Source organism: Bacillus rossius, chromosome 7 (assembly GCF_032445375.1).
Source record: "Bacillus rossius redtenbacheri isolate Brsri chromosome 7, Brsri_v3, whole genome shotgun sequence".
Taxonomy (NCBI): Eukaryota; Metazoa; Arthropoda; class Insecta; order Phasmatodea; family Bacillidae; genus Bacillus; species Bacillus rossius.
The window spans coordinates 14162498-14186289 of record NC_086335.1 but is presented as its reverse complement, the minus strand read 5'-3'; the positions used below and the strand labels follow the sequence as shown (position 1 = coordinate 14186289).

The window sequence follows — 23792 nt, the reverse complement described above, 5'->3', positions numbered from 1 at the left end:
AAATTTAGATATGACCATGAAAAAAGAAAAATTCATTTAGGTGTTACCAATTTAAATAAAGGGTACTTATGCTTATATAAACGTGTATAAATGCTGGAAAAACCTTATGCACTCTTATACTTATAAGTATTTTTCCCCGAAGTAATATATGCTTATGAGATCTCCATCAGTGTCTGTGTCTGAATGTGTTTTGGCATATGTATAAAAAAAATATCTCGGCTTGTTTCAGCTTCTTTATTTGACATTATTAATGGTTGGTAAAATATCATATCCAATAAATCGTCAAAATTAAAAACCGTATGCCATAAAATTATTAAAATTTTCTTTATCGTCAGATCAGATGCCATTTTTATTAGGGACCCAAAGCAATAACCAATATTTATAAAAAAATGAATTTCTTTATCGTCCTGCTAATAAATTTTTCTTAATAAATTATGAAAGTTTGTTTGAATTATTTAATTATTTCATTATCTAGTTTGCTCATATTTACTTGACAACACTTCCAATAATTTACATATGACCTACGTGAACAATTAAGCAAATACACTCGAACCAACCACTACAAATAAAAGTATAAATTTTCTTTTAAAATTGTTTTCAATCTAAAATAACATTCAATTTTTATCAAGGATTCGAAAAATATACCACTTAGTAGAGAAATTTTTTTTTAACCCATTCAGTTAACTGATTTCGATGTTACTTCATGTAGACTATAGGCATTTAGTAAGCTCCAATAATTAAGTTTTGTTGGTTTGTTATATTATACTTTGCAAACGTTACTGCGTTCCTATTGTCCCGAATTAACAAATCCAGCTATAATGCGTAAATTATGAATTGCACTAAAGAAATAAAAATAATGTGTCTAAATTTTATCTTCAATAAATAATAGGTATTAAACGTTTAGCGGTGATTTAAAATACTTTTAACACTGAATAACAAATTTTAATTTAACTAGACTGCTTTAACAATTCTCATAAAAGTTCATGTTTTGAGTGTTTAGAGCTTTTGAATTTACTTATAATAATCAGACCAAATTTGTAGCCAATTTTGTTATAAAGTCCCTATAGTAAAAATCACGAAATAACACATAAAAGAGACATTTCATCAAAAAATTTTAAAAAGGAAAATTAATCTAATTTTTGTACTTTATTGGAAAATACATAAAAATGTTATTATTTCTTTATCAAATAAAAAATCATTAAAATTATAATTACTTCATTAACGTTGTTTAAACACCTATTTCATTTAAATATTAAGTTTTTACTGTAAAATATTTTTAATAAGAACAAATTAACTTAAACCCTTTTTTAACAAACACTATAAGATATGTGAACCAATATATTTTTATCATAAAAGTAGGAAAACTTATAAAAAACGTTTATATGTGGAATTTTTGACAAAAATAAATCCAATTCTGACATATCATTCACTCATTGGTTAGCACCATGTATTCTCTTAAAATTTTATTAAAATTAAATAAAAAATTTACTAAAACTAATCACAATGTACAACATGAGAATACTTATTGAAGACTTGCTTAATTATTTAAGCTTTAATGTGTATTTAACTCAGCAAAAAATAAATAAAAAAAGAATGGTTCAGTAAGGACACCAAATAAAATGTATATTATATTTGGAATCATTATTTTACTTTAATATGGATACAGTGAAATACATAAAAAATACTGAAATGACTCAATAAAAATGTATGTTGTAAAAAATGAGAAACTTTTAATATCACTTACTGAGAAAATAAAATAATAATTGTTATAAATAATAATAGTACCCCATGTCAATTGAGACTTTGAAATAAATGTTGTCTAAGGTTGTCACGTGATGTTCAAGATAATATTGTTACGAACCTATGTAGGAAGAATTGTGTTCGTAAGATATAGTCCAATTAAGTTTTATAAGTTTCATTAATTAGTAATATTTACATAACTAATTAACAATTGTACTTTAAAAAAATCTGATCAATCACTGGCACTTAAAAATGTTTATTCGCAAGTCACTCAATGTCTGTCAAGTTCCACAGTTCGCAATTCTCACTGGAGCTAGACTCAACATTAATTCGCCCCTTACCTCGCGCCTTTCCACACACACAGTCTCGCGCCGCTCGGTCGCATTCTCTCGATAACGTCGCTACACGTCACGCCACTCTTGAGGGGGTCTATCACTTTCTTCGCCGATGTGGCACTTCCCTTCACTCGCGGAACTATCGGAACTCTCAGAACTGCCTCGGAGACCGGCGTCGCTGCTTGAAGTGGCACGGGGGCGCCCTTCTCGAACCGACGAGAGCCTGTGACGAGTCACGTTATCCAGGGCCGACCCAACGCCTGAAACATAGAGAAAGGCGGTGCTCATTCACGAAAATCCGTGCGTGCGGCGGCTTCGGGAAACCCGCAGAATTCCCATGCCACTAAAAGTGTTATTGACAATGGCCAGAGGCATGACGATGAGTAGTTGCAGGAAGGGGGGCGGGAGCGTAGCGAGGACCTTTGTAATCCGGGCAGGCACACGTGGCATGCCTTACACCAGTGTATGGGGCGTAACTTCAGTGGCCGTGCGGAGCCTCCAGCAAGCTCTGAGTTTGGCATGCGTCGTGGTCCTGTTTCTGTGTTCATCATCTAGGCATCCTTGCAGCTGATGTGATATGTCGTTCGCATTTTCCCATGTTGAAAAAAGATATGAGTGAATCAAATGTGTAAAAAATCCTTCTCGTTTAAAGTTTCGTTGCGATGATTGCCATGTTTGGTTTACACGTATTGACTGTTTGCGACGACTTGTTAAAAAATGTAAAGGTGGAATCCGTGTGCGTACTGAATAACTAGCTGCAGAAATTTCGACTCCTCGCTTTAAATGGTAGACTGGTATGTAAACAAGCACAAAAATATACGTTCGACAAAGGAATGTGAGCCTGTACATGAATCTAAGCCTAAGACTGTACTCGGTGCATTACAGGTAAAATATAACGGATTCCAATTGGCGAACTCTGCATTTCGTGAAATTTTGAAAGACTGCTTTTATATAAATACGTTTAGTGAGTCGAAGGACATTTTTACTCTTCTTTATTATATCAGGCAGAACATTATAAATCAGCTTACGGACGAAGTAGCTACTTACGGACCTTTAAAATATAACTTGTGGTTGGACTGTGTATATGGTAAAGCATATCCGTTTGAGGACAAAGTGAAGAAGTGTGAATTCAAGACAGCGAATACTCCCATTTACAATTCCAACGATGTGAAGCAATATGTTAAAAAAAAAGTATCGAGAAACTCTCTCGGGAAGAAAACGACTGAATATGTAGGCAAAGACTGTGGCTGGTCTCTGTCTTCAGTAAACCGAATGAACCTAAGAATTAGTCAGTTTAAGTTAATGCCTCAGTTCGATACTTGATTGATGCAATAATTTTTAATTTTATCTGAAACAATAACCATTTCAAAAAATATATGTTTGAAAGTCCTAAAAACAGCTAAGTTTCCTTGCCAACTGGCCTCGAGTAAGCAGTTATGACCACCATCTTGATAATTCATAATAATTAACCTAGAGATTTGGGAAAAATTCAAATATTCATCAAGAAAATCACTCATTAATATATTAATTAAATCAATTGATTCCTCTCCATAGATAGATCCTTGCTCAATAAAAAAAAAGTAAATTTAATTCAAAATACCAGAAAAGTGACAGGTTCGATAAATAAATTACCGCATGCTTTTCTTCAAAGATAAATTTTATTACATAATATATATTCTAATTCAGCAGCTCTTGCTAAAGTTAGCAATCTTATAAACATTTAGATCTGCAACACTGTTGACATGTTAACTTCGGAAGCCTTTGAGTTCTGCTCTGTGGAAGATGTTGCACGCGTCGAAATCCCCTGTTGTGCTGAGAGAGCAGGTGTAGCTGTAGACGACGTAGTCATCGTGGTCTGCACTGATGATGGTAGACCTTCGATCCAGGTCGGTGTTGATACTGGTAAAGATGCCATCGAGGTCTCAAGAACAGCTAGATACTGGTCTATTATTCAAGTCTGACTACCCGATGCGTTCATCACCGCAGCCAGAGACGGACTAAAGTTCATATCACCAGGGTCTCACATATATATTCTCATTAGCTGGTATAACGCATGAGTAAAAACAATAACCATGTTCATGTTCATTATACTTGCACTTAACTGTCTCGGAGAATTTTATATAATGACGATGTAAGCTGTCGAGGCGTAAAATTAGTTTATTACACTTATTGCACTGAAATTGTATTCGTTTCAGTAAATTATTATTACAACTGCTTCTTTCATGTCTGCGCGCATTTGTAGGTTTAGTAAATGATGCGTCACAGTATTTGCACTGATGCGAAGTACGCTCTTCATTAATTGAAGTCTCCTCTGCAGTCGGTATCGGGATCTCCGCAGCTGTCGACACCGCAGCCATTGAGCTCTCCGCTGTCGTGGTCTTCTCTGCAGCCGGTATCGGAATCTCCGACTCCATCATCGTTGCTGTCATCGAGGTCCCCGCTGCTGCCGGTAAAAAGTCTACCCCACTCGACATTGGAGCAGTAACTAAATCTCACGAAATTTACTGAAGATAGCAGGTCCGTACTGCACCACGGCCAGAGGTATACTGAGGGTCCACTCGTCTGAACTTCGCTTATATTCCTGCGGTCTACTGGAATACTACATTAGTCAAAATAATGTCTGTAAATAAAAATTATTTTTATTAGGTACCTAAAAATTGTAGAAATAAAAAACAAACACAAGTTCAGGTTTTACACATTTATTTATAAAAATTACACAAATGCATGTAAGGTTAAGGAATTAAGCATTTTCGCAAGCAAAGTCTTTAATGTCACACGAACTGCCTCTTCGACTCCGGTTCCAACTGGTTCGCAGGTCACAGGATCAGGAACACAGGTTTCCGGCTGGTCATCTTCTGCGATGTCGTCATCTCGAGCGAGACATGGTCGATGACGTCTGTGACCACGTCTGCGCCTCGGCTCTACTGCAGTGCTAGTTGGGACAGATTCACTGCCTGAACTTCGACGACGAGACGAACGTCGTTTGGACGTCTGCGTAGAAGCATCACAGGTAGCAACAGGTTGCAACACGCTTATGTTTGGTGTTGCACATGCAGACGAGGAGACTACCTCAGCGACGCTAGCAGGAAGGATTGTGTGCGGTCACATGTGATAGACGGCACAGTTTCCAGGTTCGCAACAGTCTAATAGCTGCTGAGTCGGTTCGTAGGACACAGGAAAGTGAGCAAACCGCCAATGCTGAGCGTCTTCATCACAGTTTTCTGTATATGTACGTAGATACCCGGAATCCCAGTAGCTGTACTCGACACTGCTGAAGCTAGGTCGTACGCTCACGTACACGATAGCAGGATGAAACGTAAACATCTTCTTGCGGGTAGAACGACAACTGAAGGCACGTACGTATGTACGACATTTAAATATGCAGGCTCCTACTAACAATGTGTGTGCCATTTCTGCATTAACTGCGAGTTTGTACAGGCACAGACACATTCAAACTTGTCACTTGGCTGCACGTCGTTTAATGCACTAAGTTTGCGCAGGGAAGGACAGCAATTGTCGGTCTGTATATCTACAAATTCAACTGTTCCGTCGTCACATAGATCTCGTAGCCATTTCCTCTGTTCCGGTCCGGCCACGTATATTGTTTCGTTTTGGACTTGTATATCTTCAAGTATGTTTTCCACTTGGTGGTATGGGATTTTTCCTTCGTCCCACTCTAGTCCGTAATAATATTTACATAGCCATTCGTTCGAGCGTTTACTTTTTTCGTCTAGTAGTTACCACGGATACGGGGGTCGGAAGCTGCGAGTTCGAGTCTTGTCTCCGGAGGTGACGCTAATTTCCTTGAGCACGAAGCCATTTTGGCTCTGGAAACCTTGCAGGTTGCAGTACATCTTGTCGCTAGCAATGCTAGATCGTAACTGAATTACTATCGCAAACGAAACAGTATTTAAGTCAGAATTTTCACAAGTTTTTCTCGACAATTGTACGAAGCAAGCCGATCGTGAAGTATCAGACAAAAAGCATAGGTGTTTGGTGGAATATTTCCGCTAGTCGTTATCTCGATCCTACAGTCGATGATGTTTGAATTTAATCGATCATCCTGTTTGGAAACGTCAAACACCATTAACGGAGCCTTGTTCTTGAAACTGACAGGACTCAGTATCGTTGACTGTCTCCGCCCATAGTAAGTTTGCTGAAACTTGGCATACATTTGATATGCGAGAAGAAATCTTCCACTTTCAAAGTCCATGTTCATATCAACGTACGGATAACTTTCGCTGTTTAAAAATATTTTTACGTTACGTAATTGACAGTTATCGAATAAGGAGCGACTTACTCCTGCATTGAGCTGTCTTCCGGTCTGAAGCCCGACGATGATGTAACTCGGTTTTTCCGTAGCGAAGCTGGACTTTACTATCCAATTGATACGCTGACTATGAGGCAAGCCAGGATAAGTTTCCAGGCTCCAGGATAGGAATGGCACATCGAAGTTCTTGCCATTTTATATGTTCTTCAACATTTTGACTCGTTCAACGGTGCTCACTTGAATGTGTGGCAGCATCCACTCGATAGACTGTAGTGTTAGCGAGACATTTTGAGTTTTTTCTGCAGCGGCGACAATTGCATTAATGTGCGTGTTGGCTAGAAGCAGTATGAGCTCTTGTTTCGAATTAATGATTCTATGCTTGTAGTCCTCAGCGAATCCAAGAAGCATAGACAGAGGAACACAAACTTAGAACTTTCCTTCGGCATAAACATGAAGCTTATACTCATCCTCAAGAGCTCAACTAGGAATCTTTGGAGCAGTCAGTTCATTTGGCGTGAGCGAAAGGTAATTTTTCATAGCAGATGTTATGCCTACATCTCTCGTCTGGTCTACTTCGACGCCAATGAGTACATATGTAATGCGCTCGATGAGGTTAAGAATACCATTGCAGGATATTGACGTTGTTGTCGGATGCGTACCATCCGCTTTTGTCAGCGTGCCTCTTATACGTAGAAATGACTGTGAAGGTAAAGTACAAATATCTTGGTGCTGTACAGCAATGCGTACTTCCGATGAAAGTGCGTACGGTCCGAGCAGGAAAGGCTGGTACTCGTGCAATTCCATTTTCGTAATGCTGTCATCAAAAATGACCGGACCTTCCACGTTGAGGATTTCGTCTTCCATATTTATTCGGCACTTGTCCAATACTAAGAAGATACTTTATGTTGTCAGGTGTTTATGCACCGATGTCTGGTAGAGAACTGTTCTTATTCACGGCAATACGACTTCTTTTATAACTGTTCGGTGTTACGAACTTTATGCCCATCGCTTCAAGTGCAGACGTAATGTAATATCTTCGTCTTGAAAATTCACCATTCGTCCTCGCTGGTCAACGATTCTGACGACGACTTCGTGTGCGCACTTCACGACGACTGGAACGTAAATGATACTTTGCGGTACTTCGACCAGTTTATATCCTGGCGGGACCATCGGCGAAAATTCGTGCAGCATGTTGCTTAGTCTTCCGTGGAGATACGTTGCACTTGCCAAATTACAGTTTATTCTTATGACATTCACAGGCAAAATGTTCACTGCGCGCGTAGATTCGTACGTTCTTCCTGCATCATACACCTTTGATTCGAATCCTGACATCGAACCTATGGTCCCAGGTTTCGTTAAGTCGACAATTTCACTGCATGTTAGAATGCTTTTTTAAGTGTTTGGATTTCCACGCAGTTGAAAGTCTACATCCTGTGGTAACATATCCCTAATGTAATTTGCAATGTCGTCAATTTCGTAAGAGCCAACAGGTAACTGTATTTCATGAGCGGTCCCATCGCTTTTCAGGAAGCAGATCTTGCAGTTTTCTTCGTCGATATTCGGTATGGCATTATACGTTTGAAAATCTACGAGTCCGATACACCATTTTCCGTCTAAATCCAGAGGCGGGAAATGAACCGCCCGCAGCTCAGATGCGTGACCTGTCAATGTAAGTGTTATCGACATGACTAATAAATTATCATCACTTCACGGCCTTTAAGTAGCGATTTTTATTTGTCAGCTAATTTTTGTTTGTTAAAAAGCGAAGACACAAGTGTCCGCAGTTTGATTGATTAGGCCTCTGTTCCGTTTCGTAATTGTAAAACAACGTAGTGGTCCAGCCCAGGTACTGTCGCAGTTCAGGCGGAGGTCTCAAATTACCGAAACTGTCGTAGTAAGTAGCTTTTTTTCCCGTCTTTACATAGGCCACCCAGTGCGTGCCGCGACCTGCTGTCATGTCTAAATTAATTATGGCGCGTTCGTTGGTTTTTGGTTTGCTGGGTAAAGTGTCTCGCATAAACACGCCGCGGAAATTTGGTATTTTAAGTTTGCGTGCGTACTTTATTAAATCTACATTGGAGAGCGTTCGTTTCGGTAGGGAACTTAAGATTTTGGTTTCTTTTTCATGCCTCGGCCTGATTTGTGAGGACGTAAGTACAGTCCTGCTCCGTTTTTTTTACCCATGGCAATGGCTTCCATGCTTGCATTATGTTGCTGTGCTTCTTTTAACTGCTTTCGCTCATTCTTGCTAGTGTTGACTGCCCGCACTATACTGCTCGTTGCACCGATGAGACCGCCGAGAGCACCCAATGCAGGCAAAAGCAAAGGAAGAAATCCTCCTATAATCTTCTTGTCGAGAGTCTGTAATTTTACCTTGGCTTTTTGTATGCCTGCTCCAGTCTTGCGTTTGGTCTTGCGTGAGTTAGTCTTTGACTTGATGGAGCTGGTTCGACGAGCACCCAGTCCTAATTTGGTCTTTGCCTTCATGATTTTAGATACTCCCCAGGCCGCGATTTTTTCTCCTAGACCCGCGTGCGACGATTTACTTATTTCTTCAGCTTCCTGTGCCAATGTCTCGTCGGCCAAGTGCCTGGATTCAAGATCCTTGCTAAGCGAGTAGACAATATCGTGCTGCTTGCACTGTTCGTCGAGAGAATTAATGCCCACGTCACCGCGAGCTAACCTTTTCACTAGTTTGGTGCCGGGGCCGCAAAATCTGTATCCGGGAATGTGTAGCTCGAATGGCAGATTGTTTATCAGCGAGTTCACGAGTCCTGCACCACTGTGTTTTTTGTTCTTACCTCTTTGAGTCATTACGCGCAACTAATCAGAAATTATAAATGTGTTTGATTTGATACGATTTATTTAGTACAATGCAGGTCGTCAAGCAAGATGTTTGTTTGCCCGTGCGCATTACGCAAGACGATGAAACTAGCGGTCGTGAATCACGACATGGCTTACTGTTGCCTTCTGCTGTACGATGCATAATGGCGGGACCGTCAAACTGTGGCAAGACGTGTGTTTTAATGAGTTTATTAGAGGAGCCAAACGGTCTTCGGTTCGAGAACGTTTAATTGTATTCCAAGTCGATGCAACAGCCAAAGTACCAGCGCTTGGCCGATGCTCTACGCTCGGTGTATGGTCTGGTGTATTTTCCGTTTAGCGATAATACCGATGTGGTGTCTACCGACAAAGCAAAGCCTATTTCCGTGTTTGTTTTCGACGATGTAATGTGCGAGAAGCAGGGCATTATACAAGAGTACTTTTCCATGGGCAGGCACGCCAAGGTAGACTGCGTATACCTGTGTCAGACGTACAGTAGAATACCCAAACATTTGCTGCGTGATAATGCGAATGTTATAGTGCTTTTTCGCATGGACGAAATTATTTTATTTCACGCCTACGACGACCACGTAAAAACTGACGTGATGTTTCAGGAATTTAAAGACATGTGTTCCTTGTGTTGGAAAGACGAACACGGATTCATAGTCATCGTAAAGGACTGGCCTCTATATAAGGGCAAATACAGACGAGGTTTCGATCAGTTTATCGTCAAACATGAGTCATAGCATTTCAAAATTCGGTCGTAGCAGCAGACATACTGTATGCCACGACTCTGATATCCGCAAATACATTATACTACTGGCTCAAAAAGTAGAAAGTGTGAAAAACGAAATAATAGAGTATCTCGTTGCCATCGACCAGCGTGTGGAAGCCTCGGATTCTCGCATTCACGACATGATTGAAGTATCAAATGCACAAAGACGTGACGAATTGAGGATGTTACAAAGTAGTATGAAAGCATCACTATCACACTTGACAACTAATTCAGATTTTGCCACACACAAGAAAGAAGTTTCTGCGAATGAATAATAAAGTATAAAAGGAGGACTTGCAGTATGTTTTCAGCCAGTACAATGTCTGACCTGGCCAGTGACCTTCAACGAGCCATACAGCCTGATCGTGAAAAATATCTACTTGCTAAACAAAACAGACTTGCACGTGGGATGGAAAATGAGGAGATATTTAAACCAATCACTAGTCGCCTCTACAAACTTAAAAACAAGGAAGAACCAGCTATCATTGTGAAGACAGAAGTTGAAGATGAAATGCCAACTGTAAAGAAGAAAAAGTATGAACTAGATCGAGAAGAAGAGGACTTAACAAGTACAGAGTTCATGCACAAGAAAAAAATACCGAAAAAGGGACATCAAGTGAATGCAATGGTCCGACCATACCTGATATCGTTTACGAGCCGGGATAATGACACAACCTACAGAGTGTACAGAAAACATAAAAGGTGGTTCCTCGGTGCTAAAGAAATAGACTTTCTACCAGGAAATATCGTGCGCGTAGAAGCGTTCAAAACACGCGGGACTTCGGGTCTGTACGAATTGCTGTTTCGCAGGGAGCCTAAAGGATATTCTCACAAAGACTTACAAGAGTACAAAAAACTGCTAGAGCTAACCAATGCACATTTTCGCGATAACGATCCAGATAGTGGTGTATATAAAGATGTAGATCATGTAAAAATCGACATTCTCGCTAATCTCTTCAGTGAACTAACAATACATGGCGAAGGTTTAAAAAAGCTAGAAAGTGATCAGGTATTTGACTATGTATATTGGGACGACCCCAATGAATTAGTTGATCGTCTTAGAATTCCACATGCTTCGCTTAGTGTAGAAAACTATTCGCACATCAACGAAATAGTCTCCATACTTGAAGAACTGAGGGAAGCCGGCTACATACAATAAGTCGAACTAGAATCGCTCACGAACTTCATGCTCCTGCTAGACGAAAATACCTTCGTCGCAAAGTCATAGTTCGCGGAATTGATGATTTATTCCAGGCATACCTTGTTGAGATGCTACCGTATTCCCGATTGAATAAAGGTTTCAAGTACATGTTGACAGTCATCGATGTTTATAGCAAGTTCGCTTGGGCTAGACCTGTCAAATCAAAGACTGCAACTGAAGTAGTCAAGGTCATGGACAGTATTTTGCGTGATGGACGTGTACCTTCGCACCTGCAAATGGACCTCGGGAAAGAATTCTACAATGCTACCTTCAAGGCTTTGATGAAGAAGTATGGCATCAAGCACTACTCTACATTTAGTAACGTCAAAGCTTCCGTTGTCGAAAGGTTTAACAGAACTTTGCGTTCCAAGATGTGGCGGCAGTTCACGGCTAACGGAAATTACAAGTGGCTTGACATCTTGCCGAAACTAATAAACGAGTAAAATTCCACGATGCATTTTACCACGAAAATGAAGCCAAAGGATGTAAGGGACAATCGCCTGCTTCGAACAGTGTTTTCCAACACGAAGAAGAAAGATCCACGAAAGCTTAAAGCTAACGTCGGTGACATTGTGGGAATCTCCAAGCAGAAAGGTATTTTCGAGAAAGGTTTCACTGCGAACTGGAGTCCCGAACTTTTCCGTGTGACACATGTTCGTGAATCAGAGCCTAGGACCTACCACCTCGAAGATTTGGACCACAAACCTATCCGTGGCGGCTTCTATGCCGAAGAGGTCCAGCCTACGATGTATCCCGATACGTACTTGGTGGAGAAGATTATAAAACGAAGAAACGGACTGTCCTACGTCAAGTGGTGGGGCTTTCCACCTCGCTTTAATTCGTGGGTGGCAGATTCAGACATCGAGAAATCCACAAGACTTTAGTTCTTTGTCTGTGTATTATTTTTTGTACTTGTAGTAGATTAGAATGTATGTAATGAAAGTTTTTAAAAGTACTTGCGGTGTTTTTTATTTTCTCAAACCTGTCACTTTTGTGGTTTTTTTTAAATAAAGTTGTTTTGTATCGGCCAGGGATTGAACCAAGGTCAGGAATCAATAATTTCCTTAATGAGTTAATTTTTTGATGAATTTTGAACTTTTTCCCGAATCTCTAGCATTGGAATTACGGTTTTTCAAGATGGCGGCCGTCACGAAAAGTGAAACGTTGATTTTAAGGAATTTTTATTATTTAATTTGATAAGTTAATTTTTTTAATGATTATTAATTTTTTTCCCGAATCTCTAGCATTAAAATTACGGATTTTCAAGATGGTGGCCGTCACGAAAAGTGAAACGTAGGTTTTAAGGAATTTTTATTATTTAATTTGATTAGTTAATTTTTTTAATGATTATTAAATTTTTTCCCGAATCTCTAGCATTAAAATTACGGATTTTCAAAATGGCGGCCAAATTTCAAGATGGTGGGTGTCACAGTAATAAATGATTACTGCAATCTAGTGGATAAGAATTAAACTAACATGGCATCAGCACACTCTAGCCTATGATATAATGATGATGGCTTCCAGCAAACAAAGACAAGATGGCTGACATGACGTCATACTACCTGAAAGTATATATGAATGGTGAAGAGTGGTGGGGGTAAGTCTGCCAGCAACCACCATTGAGGATGGAGCCTGTCGCCATTTTTAATTTTTTTTTGCACCCGTCGGGTTCGAACCGAGGACTCCGAGCTCCGTGTCTAAAAAGTACGTTTTTTAAAAAAACTATATTAAAATTTTATTAATTGAATGTTTTTATAAATTTTAAATTTTTTTTCGTTAAAATTGGACAATAAATAAAAAAGTTAAAGATGGCGGACGTAACGGAAAATGCAACGGTGACGTCATAATTAAAAATTGCGGAAAACAAAATGGCGGAAAGTTCGAGAAAACAAAATGCCGTCATCCAAGATGGTGGATCCAAGATGGCAGATCCAAAATGGCCGCTGGGGTCAAGGTCAAGGTCAAGGTCATCCAAGATGGCCGACGTGACGTCATAATCCAAGATGGCGGTCGGCTCCCGGCTCCACCGCCAGTGGCCAATTTCAGGACATACATTCCTATACTACTAATGTTATATATATTTTATTAAAACAAATTACCTATGTTATAGTCTAAATATTAGGGATTTTCAAGATGGCGGGTGAAACGAAAATTACAATGGTGACGTAATTATCCAAGATGTCGTCAGAGGAATATCGGAGGCTTTTTGGATTGAAATTTAAGCCTTAATATGGACACTTATTGCCGATGGCATTTGTAGGGACTAAAACGAGAAATTCTCCCTGAAAATAGGTAATTTTTCCCTGGAGGGAGAGAAATATTTTATTTTTAAAATTTTTTGAGATTTTTGACAGAATTATTTTTTATAAAACTAGAGATTTTGGGAATTATAAGCAAAATTTAAAGGTCCAGGTCATGGTCAATGTCAATACAAGTTTTCCCCCATGACCTTAGAATATAATATGGCAGACTGGCAGCAGGCATTTTACCCAGAACACTGTCGCCGGAGGAACTGTTATACACCTATTGTAACGCCAAGCCTGCTTACACACTAGAGGACCACGATGGATATACTAATCTAAATAAGAGTGATTTGCATTACGTCAATAAATTTCCTTGCATTGAAAGAGATTATTTTCATATATCTTTCGATCTCGACAAAGAATTTAAATTGAAGGACCTTAAAGATTTATGGAAGAATAAAGACAGTGTAAGTATCCTCGACATGACAAGTGAAAATACATTTAAACAGAATTCATGTAGCTCCTACATACCTTTTAAATAAATATAGTTTAAAAAACTAAAGAAACATGCTTTTAAAGTTTATCAAACTAAAAAGTAAAAAATAATTTGAAAATTAAATTTATGACAATAGTATATAAGCAATACTAGTATAAATGAGAAAAAAGCTTGAGGCGCTTTGTGTCATATTTTTTGAATATTAAGCGCCCCATGCTTTTTTCTCATTTATACTAGTATTGCTTATATACTATTGTCATAAATTTAATTTTAAAATTATTTTTTACTTTTTAGTTTGATAATCTTTAAAAGCATGTTTCTTTAGTTTTTTAAACTATATTTATTTTTAACTTTTTAGTTTGATATTCTTTAAAAGCATTTTTTTTAGTTTTTTAAACTATATTTATTTTTAACTTTTTAGTTTGATATTCTTTAAAAGCATGTTTTTTTAGTTTTTTAAACTATATTTATGTATAATTATCATAGGGAAATGAGTTACCGACACTACCTATTACCATCTGAGATAACTATTTGGAGTTGCAACGTCACAAAGAAATTGTAAAGTCTCTACGAATAATTTGCAGTTAGATGTATGGATATAATATTAGAATTTACCGGGGAAAAAAAAAAAACATTTTTTTTTCGGCGTGGCCGGGAGTAGAACCCACGATCTTTGAATCCGAAAGCTGACGCCACAGAAGTTTTTTTCAATCAATTCAAAAGATTTTTATTATACATTTTTACACTTCACAGTTATTTGACAATGGTTTACAAGACACGCCAGCACACAGTGCTCTTTTGCCTAAAAATACATTATTATTAAATACAAGTTAAACTTTGCTGGTATATACAAAATTCACAGAGTTTAACAGAAAAATATAAGCGGTATATACAAAGGAAAAGTTTAAAACCTTTGGTTTTGTCTGGAGCCCCGGGGCTCTATGTTTGGGGTATGGAAGTTATTCTTCACTCATATACACTATACACATTAAGTAAATTTGAGAAAAGGGAGGAAAAGATAAAAGCATTCAGGTAGATAGATAACTTAATATATATACACTTAGTTTCTGGCAATGTCGCTATGGGCGGCGTTCATTGGTAGTGCGTCGCACCGGCACTGTGGTGGGCGTCCGTTGCACTGCACTGATCTTCTTGACCGATGTTAAGATTCTTGAGAACTGCCCAGTCAGGGTGGCCTGCCTGGGTGGTATTCTGTGATGAGTTTATGAGGGTGAGGTCTGGTGATGTTGTGTTTGCCGATGTTTCGTACAAGTGTAGACGGGTGTTGTGCTGCTTTCTTAAAGAATCTGTCTGCGTATTGTATTACAAGTGAGCGTGGTGGTTGTGTGTCTGCGAGGGCATGGAGCTGTATGTTGGTTACATGTTTGTATTTCCCGAGTGTTGCTCTGAGTAATTTATTGAAGCATGTTTTTATTTGGTGGAAACGGGTGTCGGGTACATGTGCAAATATTACTGAGGAGTAAAGCAAAATAGGTACAATGTACGCCTTGAAGAGGCGCACTCTGTCCTTGTCTGGTAAGGGGCTGTGGGGGCGGAGAATGGCGGACAGCGAGTTATATGCGCGGTAGGCCCGGGCAGTGGCAGACGAGAAGTGTGATGAGAAGCGCAGTGTGCGATCCAGTGTCACACCTAGGTATTTCACTGTATCGCTCCACTTGATCACTGCGCCTCCCACGAACAGTGCTGGGGGCAGACGGGGGCGTCGTCTAGTAAAAAAGATGGCATCAGTTTTGGTAGGGTTAGGGAGTATGCCCCAGGAAATAAAATAGTTATTGACTGTGTTAATAGCCGCGGTCAGCCTGGCTTTAATTAATACGGGATCATGATGGCGAACCATCAGCGCGGTATCGTCCGCGTACATGACAATCGTGCATTCGGGGGGCTTAGGAATATCATGTGTATATAGGGAAAATAACAGAGGGGAAAGTGTAGACCCTTAAGGGACTTCTGCGGTGATCTGCCTAGACGATGATGTGGACCTGTCCACCCGCACGTGGAACGTACGGGCTTCCAGGAAAGAATGGAGGATGCAGCGAAGTGCAGGGTTGAATCCCAGAAAGGCTAGCTTTAGGATTAGGGCGTGATGATGGACTGTATCAAATGCACGACTCAGGTCTAGCAACACCATGCCGGTATGGGTCCTTTGGGTGAAACTGAGGGTGATTTGGTCAGTGACGTGAGCCAATGCGTGCTGCGTAGAAAGTTGACGCCTGAAACCGAACTGGAATTCCGGCAGCGGTTGCAGACGTGCTACTTCCGCTTCCAACCTGGCCAGGACAATGCGCTCCGCTACTTTGGATATCACAGAGAGCAGCGATATGGGACGGTACGAGGCTGGCCGTTTGGCCGAGCCTTTCCCCTTGAAAATTGGCACTACCGTGGCTTCGCGCCATGAGAATGGGTAGTGTCCTGTGATGAGGATGCTGTTGATGATGTTGGTGAGGTAAATGAGTGCTTTGCATGAGATGGATTTGAGAAGGCGTGGGGTGACTTCATCTGGGCCAGGGGCAGCATTGCTGCGCACACGGTTGATTTCCTTCCTCACCTGCCTGGGCGTGGCCAGTTTGAGAGCACCAGGTGCAGGGGGAGGTGGAGGGTGGTAGTGGGTGGGGAGTTTGGAGAGTTGTGGTGGTACTTCTGCTGGGGTGAATGAGTTCGCAAAGTGGTCGGCAAGGCATTCAGCCCTGTCAGTCGCCGACTCTGCCATGCCACCGTCCGCCTCTAGAGGCAGAATCGTTGACCTGGCAGAGCGGAGACTGCGTGCAAAACGCCAAACCGAGCCATTCGCTAGTGACAGTGCTTGGAACTTCTTGACCTCGTTCGCCGTCGTCCATTCCGCGACGGCCACTCTGCACTGTCGGAACAGCGCATTGTAGACATCCCGGTCCGGTTGCAGGCGGGTACGTTGCCAACGGCTCCTAGCCTTGTTGCGGGATGTAATGAGTGTCCTAATGTGACCAGGAAGTGGGAGCCCAAGTGGGTGTGGTTTGATTGTGGGGATATGCTGTGAGGCTGAGGTGATGATGGTTTCAGCAATGTGAAGGACATGTTGGTCCAGTTCTTCCTTTGTGCGGACTTTGCGCTGCATGTCGAGCTGCTGGTCCATAGCTGTTCGGTACTGTTTACAGTCAGCTAGTTTGTAATTAAAGATGAGGCTGGTGGCAGTGGGGGTGACTGTTGTGTCTATGGTACCCAAGATAGGGTAGTGGTAAGATGTCAGGTCGGTGCAGACAGTGAGGGGGTTGACTCTGGGTAGGTTTGTGCCTATCACCAGGTCCAGTACACTGGGGCTGCCAGTGTGGGAGTGGGGGTAGTATGTAAATGTGTCGGGGGCATGGAGTGTTAAGGGGGTTTCATTTAGGTACTTTCAGAGGGCAATACCTCTATAGTTATTACGGAGACAGCCCCAGGAGGTGTGCCTGGCATTGAAGTCACCCGCCAGGATGACACGTGAGTCGAGCCGTTGAAGGCTGGTGAGGTCCTCTGCTGGGAATGGGGTGGGTGGTGGAATGTAGAGGGCCACGGCAGTGAAGGGCGTGGGGTTCGTGTGCAGCCGAACTGCCACCGCTTCCACGTGCTGCAGTTGAGGTGTCTGCCGCCTATGGTGCGACTGGGTTTGGCGCACAAGAAGTGCCACGCCCCCCCTGTGCCCATCCAAACGGTCAGCTCGATGCATCACATATCCTGGCACTGTGAAAGGAACGCCCGTCCTAAGCCAGGTTTCAGCCAAGAACACCAGATCTGGTTTGTTGGATGAAATGAAATCGCGCGCCTTAGACCGCTCGGCTAACGAACGTAATGAAATGGGTGGGACATTTTACTGTGATGAGTCACTCACTCTTAGTCGAAAGAGTTACAGACGGACAGACAGAGTTACAGACGGACAGACAAACATACAGGTGAAGCTAATATAAAGCATGTAAAAAGATTGACTCTTAAAACGGAAGCTAGAAGACAAAGAAGAAGCTTCGACATCAACGATTTAGAATTATTACAGTAATCTGGGTAAAGATAATGACTTTTACGATGATGGCGACAGTGACTGAGTTACCTAAAGCTGGCAAGATCGAAAACAGTGATGAAGCCCAGAGACCGAAACGATAGAATCGATGTTAAAACAAATTATTACGATCACGCTTATGATGAAAACTAGGACGATAGTAATCTTAAAAACATTAATGGCACTAGTATGTTTTGATATTATCTGGCAAAGGCTTCAGGCTGTGGTGTCTGTGGTTCCGACCACAATCTTGGATTGTGAAGTCACGGTGGCCATTTTGGATGACCGTTACCTTGACCTTTGACCTTGACCTTGACCCCGGCAACAATTTTAACCCGACATTTTGGATTCGACATCATGGATTCGCCATCTTGGATGACGTCGTTTTGTTTTCCAACATTTTGAATTATGATGTTACCGTTGCAATTTCCGTTATGGTTGACATCTTGAAAATCTTTTTTTATTATCCGATTTTAATGAAAAAATTAAAAATGTATAAAAAAATCCAATTTATAAAATTTTAATGACACATATTTTTAAAACATACATTTATGACATGTAGCTCGAAGTCCTCGGATCGAACCTGGTGAGGGCAAAAAAAAAATTCAGACCGATCCTTCCCTCGTGGTGGCCATAGGTAAACTGACCCCCACCACTGTTTACATAGCATATATATCATCAGGTAGTATAACGTTATGTCCACAATTTTGAAAATCCGTAATTTTAATGCTAGAGATTCGGGAAAAATTCCAAAATTCATTAAATAAATTAGTAATCAATGTACTAATTGATTCGATCGATTCCTGTCCATGTTTCGATCCCTGGAAGATGCAAAATAAATGTATTTTTATGTAAATATAATAATTTTATTAAATCATGATCAAAATTCTTAAAGACGCTTAAAATCCTATACTACCATCCTCCAGTAAGCCGTTATGTCCACCATCTTGGAAATTAATATTTACTGTTCCATAAATTTATAAAAATTATTAAATGAATAAAATAAATCAATCATTAATCTACCTATAGAATCAATGCATGGACAATAAACAAAATGAAGTAATTTCAGGTAAAGTTTACTGGTTTGAGAAAATTCAAACACAAGTTCTTTAAAAAAAAAAAATATCACATAAATTCTACACTACTAGGTACTAGTACAAAAAAACACAGACAAATTACTAAAGTCTTGAGCATTTCTCGATTTCTGCATCTGCCATACACGAATTAAAGCGAGGTGGAAAGCCCCAACACTTGACGTAGGATTATCCATTTCTTCGTTTTATAATCTTCTCCACCAAGTAATTATCGGGATTCAATGTAGGCTGAATCTCTTCGGCATAGAAGCCGCCACGAATAGTTTTGTGGTCTAAATCCTCGAGGTAGTAGGTACTACTCTCTGATTCACGAACATGTGTCACACGGAAAAGTTCGGGACTCCAGTTCGCAGTGAAACCTTTCTCGAACATACCTTTCTTCTTGGAGATTCACACAATGTCACCGACGTTAGCTTTAAGCTTTCGTGGATCATTCTTCTTCGTGTTGGAATACACTGTATGAAGTAGGCGATTGTCCTTTACGTACTTTGGCTTCATTTTCGTGGTAGAATGCACTGTGGAATTATACTCGCTTATTAGTTTCGGCAAGATGTCAAGCCACTTGTAATTTCCATTTGCCGTGAACTGACGCCACATCTTGGAACGCAAAGTTCTGTTAAACCTTTCGACAACGGAGTCTTTGACGTTACTAAATGTAGAGTAGTGTTTGATGCCATACTTCTTCATCAAAGCCTTGAAGGTAGCATTTTAGAATTATTTCCCGAGGTCCGTTTGCAGGTGCGATGGTGCACGTCCATCCCGCAAAATATTATTCATGGCCTTGGCTACTTCAGTTGCAGTCTTTGATTTGACAGGTCTAGCCCAAGCGAACTTGCTATAAACATCGATGACTGTCAACATGTACTTGAAACCTTTATTCAATCGGGAATACGGTATCATCTCAACAAGGTCTGCCTGGAATAAATCATCAATTCCGCGAACTATGACTTTGCGACGAAGGTATTTTCGTCTAGCAGGAGCATGAAGTTCTAGAGCGAATCTGGTTCGACTCATTGTACGTAGACGGCTTCCCACAGTTCTTCAAGTATGGAAACTATTTCGTTCATGTGCGAATAGTTTCCTACACTAAGCGAAGCATGTAGAATTCTAAGGCGATCAACTAATTCAATGGGGTCGTCCCAATATACATATTCAAATTTCTGACCACTTTCTAGCTTTTTTAAACCTTCACCATGTATTGTTAGTTCACTGAAGAGATTAGCAAGAATTTCGACTTTTCATGATCTTCGTCTATATATACGCCAATATCTGGATCGTTATCGCGAAAATGTGCGTTTAATAGCTCTAGCAGTTTTTTGTACTCTTGTAAGTCTTTGTGAGAATATCCTTTAGGCTTCCTGCGAAACAGAAATTCGTACAAACCTGGAGTCCCGCGCATTATGAATTCTTCTATGCGCACAATTTTTCCTGGTAGAAAGTCTTTTTTTTAGCACCGAGGAACCACCTTTTATGTTTTCTGTACACTCCATAGGTCGTGTCATTATTCTCACTCGTCACCATTGCATTAACTTGGTGTCCCTTTTCGGTATTTTTTCCTTGTGCATGGACTCTGTGCTCGTTAAGTCCTCTTCTTCTCTATCTGGTTCATACTTTCTCTTCTTTACAGTCGGCATTTAATCTTCAACGTCTGTCTTCACATTTATGGCTGGTTCTTCCTTATTTTTTGAGTTCGTCGAGGCGACTAGTTTTTGGTTTAAATATCTTTTAATTTTCCATCTGATATGCAAGTCTGTTACGTCTAGCAAGTAGATAATTTTCACGAACAGACTGTATAGCTCGATTAAGTTCACTGGCTAGGTCTGACATTGTACTGTCAGAAAAAATACTGCAAGACCTCCTTTTATACATTTTTATTCTTTCGCAGAAACTTCTTTCTTGTGTTTAGCACAATCTGAATTTGTTGGCAAGTGTGATAGTGATGCTTTCAGACTACTTTGAAAAGTCCTCAAATCGTCACGTCTTTACGTGTTCGATACTTCGATTTTGTCGCGAATTCGAGAATCCGAGGCTTCCACGCGCTGGTCGATTGCAACGAGATACTCTAGTAATTCGTTTTTCACACTTTCTACTTTTTGAGCCAGTAGCAAAATGTATTTGCGGATAACGTAATTATGAGACTTGAGAGCAGTACTTAAGTCTCGAATGCTACGACCGAATTTCAAAATGCTATGTCTCATGTTTCACGATAAACTGATCGAAACATTGTCTGTACTTACCTTTATATATAGGACAGTCTTTGACTATAACTAGGATTCCATGTTCTTTTTCGAACAAAAAGAGCACATGTCTTTGAATTCCTGGAATGTCATGTCGGTGTATACGTGATCGTCATAAGCGTGTTGTAAATTAAGTTTGTAGATGCGAAAAAGTATTATGACATTTGCATTGTCTCGTAGGAGATGTTTTGAAATACGACTGTCGTCTGACACAGGTAAACGCAGTCTACTTTAGCGTGTCTGCTCACGTAAAAGTACTCTTTTATTATGCCTTGCTTCTCGCACATTACATTGTCGAAAACAAACACGGAATTGGCTTTTGTTTCGCTTGGAGGTAACACATCCGCATTATCATTAAATGGAAAATACTCCAGACCATCCACCGATTGTAGAACTGTAGCTAGTCGCTAGTACTTTGGCTGTTGCAACGATTTGGATAAGATGTACACATTTTTTCGAACCTAAGACCGTTTGGCTCCTCTAATAAAATCAGTTGAATGCACAATTTAGTTGGACAGGCCTGCCATTATGCATCCTATGGCAGAAGGCAACAGTAAGCCATGAGCTGATTCACGACCGCTTGTTTCATCGTCTTGCGCAATGCGCACGGGCAAACACCCTTATTGCTTGACGACTTGCATTGTACTGACGAAATTGTATAAAATCAAACATATTTATACTTTCTGGTCAGTTGTGCGCAATGACTCGAAGAGGTAAGAACAAACAACACACCGGTGAAGGACTCGTGAACTCCCTGATAAACAATCTGCCATTTGAGCTACACATTTCCGGCTACAGATTCTGCGGCCCTGGCAATAAACTAGCGAAAAGGTTAGCTCGTGGTGGCGTGGGTTTAATTCTCTCGACAAAAAGTGCAATTAGCTAGATATTGCATATTCAATAAGCAAGGATCTTGAATCCGTGTACTGGGCTGACGAGATACTGGCACAGGACACCGAAGATATAAGTAAACCGTTCAACGCGGGACTAGGAGAGAAAATCGCGGCTTGGGGCGTCTCCAAAATCATGAAGGCAAAGACCAAATTAGGACTGGGTGCTTGTTGAGCCAGCTCTATCAAGTAAAACACTAATTCACGCAAGACGAAAGTAAGACTGGTGCAGGCAGGCAAAAAGCCAAGCAAAAATTACATACTTTCGACAAGACGATTATAGGAGGAATTCTTCATTTGCTTTTGCCTGCATTGAGTGCTCTCGGCGGCCTCATCGATGCAACGAGCGGTATAGTGCGGGCAGTCAACACTCCGAAGAATGAGCGCAAGCAGTTAAAAGAAGCACAACGACACAATGCCAGCATGGAATCCATTGTCATGTGTAAAAAAAAAGTTGTAGGACTCTACTTGCAACCTCACAAATTAGGCCGAGGCATGAGAAAGAAACGAATGAAAAATTCCTAAGTTCTTTGCCGAAGCGTCCGCTCTCCAATATAGATTTAATCAAGTACGCTCGAAAACTGAAAATACCAAATTTCCCCGGCGTATTTATGCGAGACACTTTACCCAGCAAGCCAAAGACACGTGCGCACGACATAATTAATTTATATACATCGTCGGGTCATGGCAAGCACTGGGTGGCGTATATAATGTCTGGAAAAATGGCCGAGTATTACGATAGTTTTGGATATTAACGACCTCCGCCAGAACTTAGGCGCTACCTGGGCCGGACCACTAAATTGTTCTACAATTACAAAACCGAACAGTCAACCTAATCAAACAAATTGCGGAAACTTATGCCTTCGCTTTTTAACTAAAAAAAGATTTTCTGACAAAAAAAATTGTTACTTAAGGGTCGTGAAGTGATGATAATTTATACGTCATGTCGATAACACATACCTTGACAGGTCACGCATCAGAGCTGTGGACGGTTCATTTCCCACCTTTGGATTGAGACAGTGAATGGTGTATCGGACACGTAGATTTTCAAACGTATAATGCCATACCGAATATCGACGAGGAAAATTGCAAGATCTGCTTCTTGAATAGCGATGGGACCGCTCATGAAATACAGTTACCTGATGGCTATTATGAAATTGACGACATTGCAAATAACATCATGAATATGTTACCACAGGATGTAGATTTTCAAATGTGTGGAAATCCAAACAATCAAAAAAGCATTCTAACAGGCAGTGAAAATGTCTACTTTACGAAACCTGGCACAATAGGTACGATGCTCGGATTCGAAACAAAGGTGTACGATACGGGAAGAACTTACAAATATACTCTTGCAGTAAACATTTTGCCTGTGAATGTCGTAAGAATAAAGTGTTATTTGGCAAGTGGAACGTATCTCAACGTGAGACGAAGCAACAAGCTGCACGAGTTTTTGCCGATGGTTCCGCCAGGATATAAACTGGTCGAAGTACCACAAAGTATCATTTACGTTCAGTCATCGTGAATTGCGCAAACGAAGTCGTCGTCAGAATCGTTAACCAGCAAGAACGATTGGTGAATTTTCAAGACGAAGAAATTACATTACGTCTGCACTCGAAGCGATGGGCATAAAGTTCTTCACACCGAACAGTTATAAAAGAAATCGC

The 23792-nt window shown here is 40.5% G+C and overlaps 1 protein-coding gene across 1 annotated transcript in view; it reads left to right on the top strand.

The window, feature by feature from the left end:
• Positions 1-23792, top strand: part of LOC134534406 (lachesin-like) — a 424713-nt gene that overhangs the window by 76541 nt on the left and 324380 nt on the right. The window lies entirely within an intron of this gene.